The sequence below is a fragment of the Sparus aurata genome, chromosome 9 (assembly GCF_900880675.1).
Source record: "Sparus aurata chromosome 9, fSpaAur1.1, whole genome shotgun sequence".
Lineage (NCBI taxonomy): Eukaryota > Metazoa > Chordata > Actinopteri > Spariformes > Sparidae > Sparus > Sparus aurata.
Genome location: NC_044195.1, coordinates 16554858 through 16564581, shown reverse-complemented (window position 1 = coordinate 16564581; position 9724 = coordinate 16554858). Strand labels below are relative to the sequence as shown.

The 9724-nt window shown below is 40.8% G+C and overlaps 1 long non-coding RNA gene across 1 annotated transcript; it reads left to right on the top strand.

Moving 5' to 3' along the window:
* Positions 1 to 7422: 7422 nt before the first annotated feature.
* On the top strand, positions 7423 to 8603 carry LOC115588535 (uncharacterized). The gene is made up of 2 exons (XR_003985377.1): positions 7423 to 7528; positions 7625 to 8603. It is a non-coding gene; the product is annotated as an uncharacterized LOC115588535 (long non-coding RNA).
* Positions 8604 to 9724: the final 1121 nt, after the last annotated feature.

Sequence of the window (9724 nt, the reverse complement as noted above, 5' to 3'; positions counted from 1 at the left end):
TTTGTTTTGGAAACGTCGGAGAGAAGACTGGACTTGCTTTGAAAACTTTTTTTTTTAGCAGCTATCTGCAGCGTGCATATGGATGAGGTAATGTGTCTATTTGTATTTCTATGTAATATAATATGCCGCCGGTGAAACAAAGTAATGTTAAAACTTGTATCTAAGTTCTGTCTATGTAATTGGATCATGCCTTTGACCTGGACAAATGAGAATTTACACAGACATACATCTAAGTTCGTAACAGTAAGCCTACAAAAACTGCAGTAGCATTGCCAACATAATATCTTACGTTGTAAGCTAACTGTATTACCGTGATGTCTGTGACATAGGCTAAACATGCAAAGACACAGACACTATTGTCACTGTGTGTAATGCTGCTGTTGCACTGCAATTTCCCCGCTATATATATTACCCACAGTGCTACAGAGCTAGCGTTACAGCAAAGTCACAGTGATTGTGATGGATGTTTTGTTCTAAGTAAGAAACTGAATCATTTATAATGACAGAGGATATTACCGATGCATCGTTGCAGGTCGGCTGGGCGATACACACAGCTGAAATGGATGCGTGATCTAAGACGTTTGTTGTCGTTTTTACGAGTGTAGTATCTAGAGCAAATCTAGTGGTAACGTTAGCCAGCTTTGTTGTGACAACATAAATTCATGTATTGCTGTAAACTACGTCCCGCAATACATTTCTTAAATGAAATACTATTTACATACCTGTCTAGGAGGAATCGGGCAAATTCTGGATGTGACTTGAATCCCTTCAAGCCCCGCAACTCTCTCCATCTCTGGAAGGAATCGCCAATGTTTATCCGTGTTTAGCCCTAGCTCGACCGGATTCCCTCTCGGCCTTTCGTTGGTCTTCGGTTCGAATTATTTTTATTTTAATTGTCTCATTATCAGCCATGACAAAAGTTTTAGCTCAGTTAGCACTGGCTAGCGTAGCAACAAAACAGATATGCTGAATGTCGTCAGTTCCGGTCTGACTGCCGTAAATCGTTTCGTCAGTGGTCCGACCCGACCAAGGCCTTTCAGAGGTATAGAATTAGACTACTTAGAAAAAGCGTATCTTCACACTGATGGGCTCATTTGCTGTTGTAGGTAACAGAGACACATCAGCAGAAACCAGAGACTTTTCTATATCCAGTTAAAAACTCCGTACAGGGGCTTTAAATAAGGATCATTATTTTGAAGGAAAATGTCCTTACTTTCGGTCACACCCGAGGTGTCAGCGTGAAACTTGATGCATCCATCCGGCCCACGTTCTGGCTTTAAACTTCCGCCTTCAAAATAAGACAGTGGTTACCTTTTGACGCTAGATGGCGCAGATCTCATACAGGTGATGAACTCTCGTCTCAGCCCAGCGCTGCGGGTTTACTGCGGATGTCTGGTTGTTGAGTGAGGAGAAGATTCTTGTTATGCTATCTTACTTTATTTTCCCCCTGCATACTTTTTTTCCCTGTTTGTTTCATTTCCTGTCCTGTCTTCTTGTTTTAACTCACCTCCTTGTGTTTAGCTTGTCTGTTGAGTGTTTATTCTGGACTATTGTCTTGCTTTTGCTTGTTTGTCAAAGCACGTTGTACACTGTTTTTAAATGTGCTCTATAAATAAAGTTTATCATAATGATTAGCTTCAATATTTTTCCGCAAAAATGCATTTTTTAAAATGTGTCTGTACTATGAATGATAATAATTGCAAGGGAATCATCTGAGAAGTAAATTGTTAAAGAATTCTGTGAATGCAACCTTAAAACCAGATTTATTTTGGGTTGTTTTGAGTAATAGGACACTTTGTTGTGTAATATGGGAGACAGCTTTATAATCAGTCTATTGTTAAGTAATGTGGGACACGGTTCACGGGGCTAACAGTTGTAATAAGCACAACATTTAAAAATCTTTTGAATCATTTCTCAATTCGAATCATGCAACATGCTCCCTGCTTCTATTTTCTCTCAGTATTTGGCCACAGACTTAAAGTCTTAATGTCTCTATGAGATTCACAGACTTCTTCTTGTCAGCCACCACCCTCCATCTGTCTCTGTCACTCTGCTGTGCCGCCTCTTCAAATATAAGTTGCGCACCAGTATGACTAAAAAGGCCTAGAGATGGCCGCACAGAGGACAACATTTGTCATACTCGGTGCTGTAAGGACACAGACATTTAATGATATTAAGCGTCTGGGCTTTAGAAAAGTAGGTTTTATTGATTCAAGCAGCTGGGTTGATGGAGGACAGGCAGTTTAGCCTGCAGAGTTACTGATGTCTGCCAAGGACCTGTGATGAATCTATTCCTCAAAAGAAAGAAAAGCATTTACAGAAATGAAAAGAAAAAAAAAAGACAAGTACTTCTGGGGCAGGTGAAACACCGCAGTCCTGAATGATTCAACAATGCCACAACTGTGAAATCATACCAGTTTCATCATGTGTTGTCAGGTTAGTTGATAAGGAATACGCAAGTTTGAATCAGTACCAGATGTCCCATAATACCTGCATAATCCTGTTTTATCTCCCACTGTTAGGCCTCATAAATCTCCAGATATTAAACTTTCAGTATCTTTTCTGCACGTCAGGCCTAATTATTCACTGTATGATTTGTTTGTCACCTCGATCGTCTTTGGACACAATCCACTGAAATGTTACGAATGCTCCTCAGATGAGCGTGTAAGTTGTTGTGATTTATAAGAAGCAGATGGCTGAGGTTTCTTAAAAAGCCTCTGCAGCGCTCTGCTGAAGCTCAGCCCACAAAGAGCCACACTCATACACCCAGATTGGCTAAACAGAATTTGACATTTATGAGTTTCACCCACGTTTTGCATTACTGCGGCAATGATGGAAACACTGGTGGCACGGCGCGCACCGGCCGACAGGGCCGATGATATATGTGATTTTTGAGCAGGGTTGAGGCAGAGTAAGTTGGCGTCACAAAGAGCCGGGGCCTCAAGAGTCTCTGCGGAAGGTAGTAAAAAAAAAAAAAAAAAAAAAAGCTTCGTTTTGTGGAGCGGTGCCATAGCTGCAAGGATTTTATAAGTCTGGACACACAAAAGTCCTTCATGGTGTCTCCTGAGTCTTGAGAGCGTCTGATGAAGATTCACTGCTGCTCATTTAGTGACAATTATCTCCTTAACTAGGATAATTAAAGGATTTTTTTCAGTTAGATGAACATTTTGGAGCGGCTCATTTCAACAGAGGTCACACTCAAGGTTGATGCATTGCACCGGCCTGGTTGATGCAAGTGTGTTTTGTCTTTAAATGGGGTCATTCTTAGTCCTGCAGCTGCCACTACGACACATTCTTCACACTTACTGTAAACAGCTCTAACGCCGAGCACATTATTTCAGTCAACCAGCAGCTTCTGCTCACTGGAGGTCTCCATTAAAGACACCTTTTTTGTTTTAGTAGAGGGAGCTCAGGAATGTGACTCGCAGTCATTTTCGGGATGCTGTCAAGCTGTTCTCTATTGCTCACTGTTGACATGTTCTCACTTAAAAAAAAACAAAAAAAACACACATACTCACATTCTCATCTCCTTCTGACGATATTTATGGCACCTTGAATATTCTGACAGTAAATGCTCATGTCGTCACAATCATTCTCAGTTGTGTGAATCCTTTTGTATATTCTGCACATGCTCTTTATCTGTACAGATAAATAAAGTTGTTGCTTGTTTGTTTAAAGGAAACCCTATTATGCTTAAAATTGATATCCTTTCCTTCAGTGTGTTATGTAGGTTCTTGTGCATGCAAAAGATCTTGAAAGTTAACTAGGTCAAAGCCTGCACCATCAGAAGCTCCTCTCTACCACAGGAAAGACTGCTCCTGAAAGCCACATCAGTTGTCCCTTTGTATTCCGTGACTTTGTGACATCACTCTTCGTGTCATTGTGTCACAAATGACCTTGAAAATGAGCAGAGTACGTCTCCTTCAAGTCTTTCTTCTCCATACATTCTCGTCTTACAAAGCGTACAGGGTGGGTCCCTCCAGATTTAATGGCGAGAATTTCTGAATTTATTTGGATGATCAAAATCCTTAAGTGTGGGAACGTAACTGTACATATTGTACTTCTTCACGGTCTTCGTGTATGGTCGGTTGTCCTAATGAGCTTGCGGATGAAAACGTTCTTGTTTCACGCGTTCCTGAATCTCAGTCAGCTGTGAAGACAATTAAAAAAGTGTCTTTTGTTGGAAAGTGGAAGACTAATCAGTTCCATTCCTGGCCTCGTATGTATTAGGTGTTACCCTTTTTTCCGAGTTTCTGGCTGTTGAACTGTTAATTAATGTGATTGTTTATTTTTCAGTCAGACTGTTCCTTCAGTTATTAATTTATTTTCATCTCAGAGTGTTCCCACGAGGTATTAGCACTTTTCAATAAGTTGGCATGCAGCTTCATCAGCACTTTCAATTGTGTCGCTGGAGGTTTAAATTTAGCCCCTACAGTTGGCTAATTACCAGCTTCACAGCAGCGTGTTTTTAAACGTGCTTGGACTTGATCAACAGTCTTTTGAAGTGCATCATTTACGGGCCGTGAATTAATTACCTGCTGAATCAATGGCGAGCTCAGTCACAATGAAAAACCGCCTGGAAACAACAGCATGATGTGTTACAATTGCTAATCTGCAAAGGAAACGGTGTGTTGATTAGTTATAGGAAAGAATTCCAATGTGTGTTTTAAGTGCTCTTCAAGATGTGTACACTTGCATTCAGCAGTGTGCGAGCTGTACGCTTGGATAAGTCGCATTTATGTGACCTTTAACCCCTGCAGTAGAAGACAGGGACAGGAACGGAGGCAGCGCTGCTCTGTGTTTTTTTGTTTTTTTTTCCATCGCAGTGGTCGATTATTAAAGACTTGGTACACATCCAAACTTTTCATGTATTATCTTGATTGAAACCTTCCTCCTGCTTCCCTCCAGCAGTTGACACTAGCCTCCTGAGCAAACACGCAGCGATAAACCTCTTTCTTGTGATGGTCGGAAGGAGAGCGCGGAACATGTGTCCTCGCAGTCTCTCCCTTCCTGCACTTTATGTCACCGTGGTCGGGGTCCGTGAGTGGAAAGGGAAGCATGGGGAGGGTGCTACCTCCTCCCTCCCATCATAGGTTAATGCTCCCAATCAAGTTTGTTTTCCTGCCACAGGGGGGGTCACATGGAGCATGTTTCAGTACAGATGCTCGGCACGCAAACTTGCACCGGGTGAGTTTTCGATGGCGAGATATGAGGAGACAAGAAGGAAAGGGTGGAAGTCGAGCCTGTCCGGATCAGATAAAAAGACCATACGAGCGTATCGCAAGTTAAATTTGTATATTTTCAAGGGGTGCCCTCTAGCGGTTGGAGTAATATTATGGCAGCAAAGGAGGAAGTCATTAGACGGGGTCCAGAGAGGAAGATTTGGTCAAAGAATTTTCACCTAGGAGACCGCTGTTCGTGTCCCATGTGAAACCAAAAGTCAGTTGTGTTATCTCAACGTAGTAATATAGTCAAATTAAATCACACTCACTGGAAGCGACCTATTCAGTCGTTTGAGTATGAGAACGTGTTGTAGAATTCACTAGGACTTGTGAATGTCAGGTAAAATGTCAGCCTCTCCCTTCATACCTGTCAATGCTCACCAGATGTTGTGGTGAAGCTTTTCATTACAAGGATGCACTCACAGGGAATGCACCTCGTTAAATTGTAACTTTGGAAACAGGAAAACTTAAAGCTGTGGTCTTTATTCGATTTGCTTTTCATGTGATTGCAGGATTAGGGGTGTTCTGGTGTGTAGTATATATCATATTGTGTGTCACACCATCACATAAAAGTAAAACTTGAAACCAGTTAAGTTGTCCTTTAATTGTGCTGCAAAGAAATGTTACCTGGCAGTGAAACAGTCTCACTTTAAACTGATGAACTTAAGCAAAGAGCTTCAACAAGAAGACTAACTTTATAGTTATTCTTAAAGCAAGTCGCCAGGCTGGATACTGAAAATGTCGTCTTATAGTTGATACATGAGGATGAATTGAAGAGTCTCACATCCTGAGAAAAGAAGCTGCTCTGTAGTCTGGTGGTCTGGCAGAAGATATTTCTGTATCGCCAGACAGCAGTAACATAACAGTTTTATGTTGGCCTTGCTACTTACCTTTATATTACTGTTGGCTTATTAGATGAAGATAAAACATTACAAGGGAATATTAATTACTTAAGCTCAACGCATCGGGCAAGTTGAGCAAGCAGATCTGTTCGCTGAAGCATCATGTAACCCACGTGTATGAAAGGTTACTAACACATTGTTTACGTACTATCATTACTTTTGCTGACCATCATCACTTTACATTTACTTTTCCTCACTGGGATGCATCCTGCAAATGACTGTGTTTGCTTTGCATGCAGTGTGGTTAGGTGTTGCTACGTGACCATATCAGCTACTGCCATCACAATAATTAGCTTCATGTCTTCAATATCTAATATGCATTAAATCTGTTTATGTCACGGTGTGTATTCTCTGACATGACCTCAACTTTATGTAGCCTGACCACAGCACACTTCAGAGCACCGGTGGCCAGCATATAACAGTAATTGCCTCTAAAAAAAAAAAAAAAAGAAACCCTCAAGGGAGAAATGGACCCTTCCGCCAGTCGTAATTCAGTGCTTTATGGAGGACAGAATGTCACTTCAAAGGGCCAGAACTGAAACCGCAGCGGCACCGCTGACATTTCAAAATGACAGCATGTGGTTATGAACAAAAAACAGATTTATTTAGATTTTTTTATAACCTCGGATTTAATACCAGTAGCCCACCGAGGAGGTTTCTGGGAGCAGAACTTACCTCCCCGATTTCATAAAAAATCTAATCCACCCGGTTTAATCTTTAATATTTGGAGATTGTGGATGCAAGGGAGCCGCTGAACAAAACACAGCAGGCTTTAATATTTTCGCACAACATGTACTCCGAGAGTGCAGGGGGTTCGGTTTAATAACATTTCCTTTTTGAGATCGGACAGAGATATCTTTATATTTATTCCTTTTTTGTAATGTTGTTTGCTGTCTCATGCTTGAAACTAATAACTGAGTTTAAATTTATTCATTTGATGTTTTTTACACTGATACTTTGAACAAATGTGAGAGTAAGAAAGCATTTGTCCCAGCTCTACAGAGAGCACCCTGGTTTTTACCCATCGAATGCAGGCAGCATTGTGAATCATGAGGCTTCACTCCTCTGCTGAGTTTAATGTGCTGCTGGTGCTGCGAATACAAGACGAACATCTGCTACAGAGCATTACTCAGCTGTGGAGAAAAAAAAGAAAATTTATGCAACTCTTTGGCACAGAGAGTCCATCTCCTTTGGAGAAAAATAACTCTGTTATTTAAAAAAAAAATGAAAAATATCACCATCACTATCACATGGTCCAAGTGGGAGTGTGGATTCTGACCCCATCTGGTGTTTGCAACAGCTGCTGGACCCACTGTGGAGAGAGAGCGAAGAAATCGAAAAACTCTCCCAAACCCCTGTCCTCAGCGAAGACTCTTTGAGAGATTTCAACCGCAGCACAGATAGGTAACCAGGATGCACATCTCCATAATGAAACTTATGCACTTGTTGAATAAACACAAAGACTAACTTTCCATGACATTCTCTCTTCCTGTCTTTGAGGTCAAACAGTCCCCTGACAGGGTTGGACCAGGATGGCTCTCCAGGGAGTAGAGCAGTCAGTGAACCAGACTTTGAAATGTGTCGAATTCACCAACCCAAACCATCAGTTTAACTGGTAAAAGGGAAAAATGCTTCAGGGTACAAACAATTCCTGTCAAAATCATAGTTTATATAAATCAGGGGGTGAAAGTCACACACGCAGTTGTCACTACTGATGATGATGAACACAACTGGAAGCTCAAACTTCCTGCAGCTACTAAAACAAACAATTTTGTGAATTGCACCAATGTGTATTTTTGCGTAGACTTCATAAGACAATGCTCCACATAGATTAGCATCTGTGGCTGTGAGTGGGTGCAGATGTTTTGGCCCTGTTCAGATCTGGTATCAACATCCATCTTGAGTGATCCGATCACAAGCGAAACAGCTTTCAGCACAGACTGAATTAAGACACATTCAATATGTTTTTGAGATCTGATCACTGAGACCTCATTAGAAGATGATCTGGGCAGCATGCCACCACGTTCTTTTAGCAGTGTGTACGCACATGTGTTCGAGGCCGCATTAAAGGACCGCCTATTCAACTGACATCTCCTGACATCAAAAGGAGAGGACACTACAACGAGCAGCATTGATGAAACCTCCTCTGATGTACATGTGATTCACTGTTGTGTAAATGACGTGTTTGTGGTCTTTGAACCTGCCAGTGTTAGAGGCGGATGATTGTGAACTCACTGTCTGTTTCAATTGATCTAACAATGAGCTAATAACTGCAATATACCAAGATTCCCTAAACAGATCACACAATTTTGAGAGATGTGGCTCGAGGAGAAACTTCAAAAACTAAAAAGAATATTATAGCCTTTCGGTATTCAGTACAGTACATGAAGTTGTATGTTTCCTTGTAAAAGTGTCAGTTTGTCACAGATGCTTTACCAGCCTGTCTGCTCCCGTTAATAAAGTGCTTCTTACCTGTACATGTAGTAGCTGTTTCAACTCACTATTTCAACAGATTTATTAATTTACACCAAATTTATGAAAGAAGATGACATTTTATTGATGGTAACCAACAAAGTAAATATACAAACCAATATAGGTTACATCTTGTCACCTTTGGATGAAGATTCCTTAAACAAAATCAAACAAAATATACGTTGTTGATGTCAGAGAAAACCTATAAACTTTGTTTAAAGACAAATTAATTATTTGGGCCTTCTTGTAAATTCGGCAAATGTTTTACATTAAGGTCTTTTTCTCTCAAAAACATTGTGTCTGTTTGTCCCATTCAAGTGAGAGCAAATCACCTGTGGTTAATTGAGAAGCATGTCAACATCCACGTAAATGTCAGGTGTGAGCTGACTTGTGCTTGTGATCGGACCACTCAGGATGGATGTTGATGGAGGTCTGAACAGGGTCATTGGCAAAACAGCTAAAAGGCCAAAATACAAGGAAATTACAGGAAAAAAAACAACAACAACAAAAGATGCAAAAAGTAAAAGCTAAAGCCTTCTAATCTTGTTATTTGGTGGTATGGTTGGAAGGCAGATGACTCAACAAACCAAGATGTCACTAAATGTCAGGGTATTTCTGATGCATTGCATGCTCAAGCACATCAGTCATCGACAAACAGTGAATGGTTTTCAAAATAAAAAGGGCATTGGTAATCTCTCTAGTTTCACCATTGTACATTGCAACATTTATTTAATCAGGTAATCTCACTGAGATCAAGATTTTTATTGCAAGTGAGCCCATGAATTAACAGCCACACACAGAGAAATTCAGTAAAGGAAAAGCGTGTCCAAGCATCAATATTTCATAATGCAATAAAACCACAGCTTGCGTGATATGATACACCAGAGTATTGCTCTCTTCCTGCTGTTTATCGAGGACAAAACCGTTCAAATCCCTACCGTTACCGCTCTATGTACATTCTGCACGCAGAGGGGAAGTCCAAAGTCACTTTTTGAGCAAAGTGTTCAAACAACCAATTTATGACTCCTCTCACTGTGAGAGTATCATAGCTCGGATTCCTGCTGCTTTTATTCTACTTCGGACTCTTTAGTCCTGTCAGTGAAACACGCCAGCGCCGTTATCAGGGGA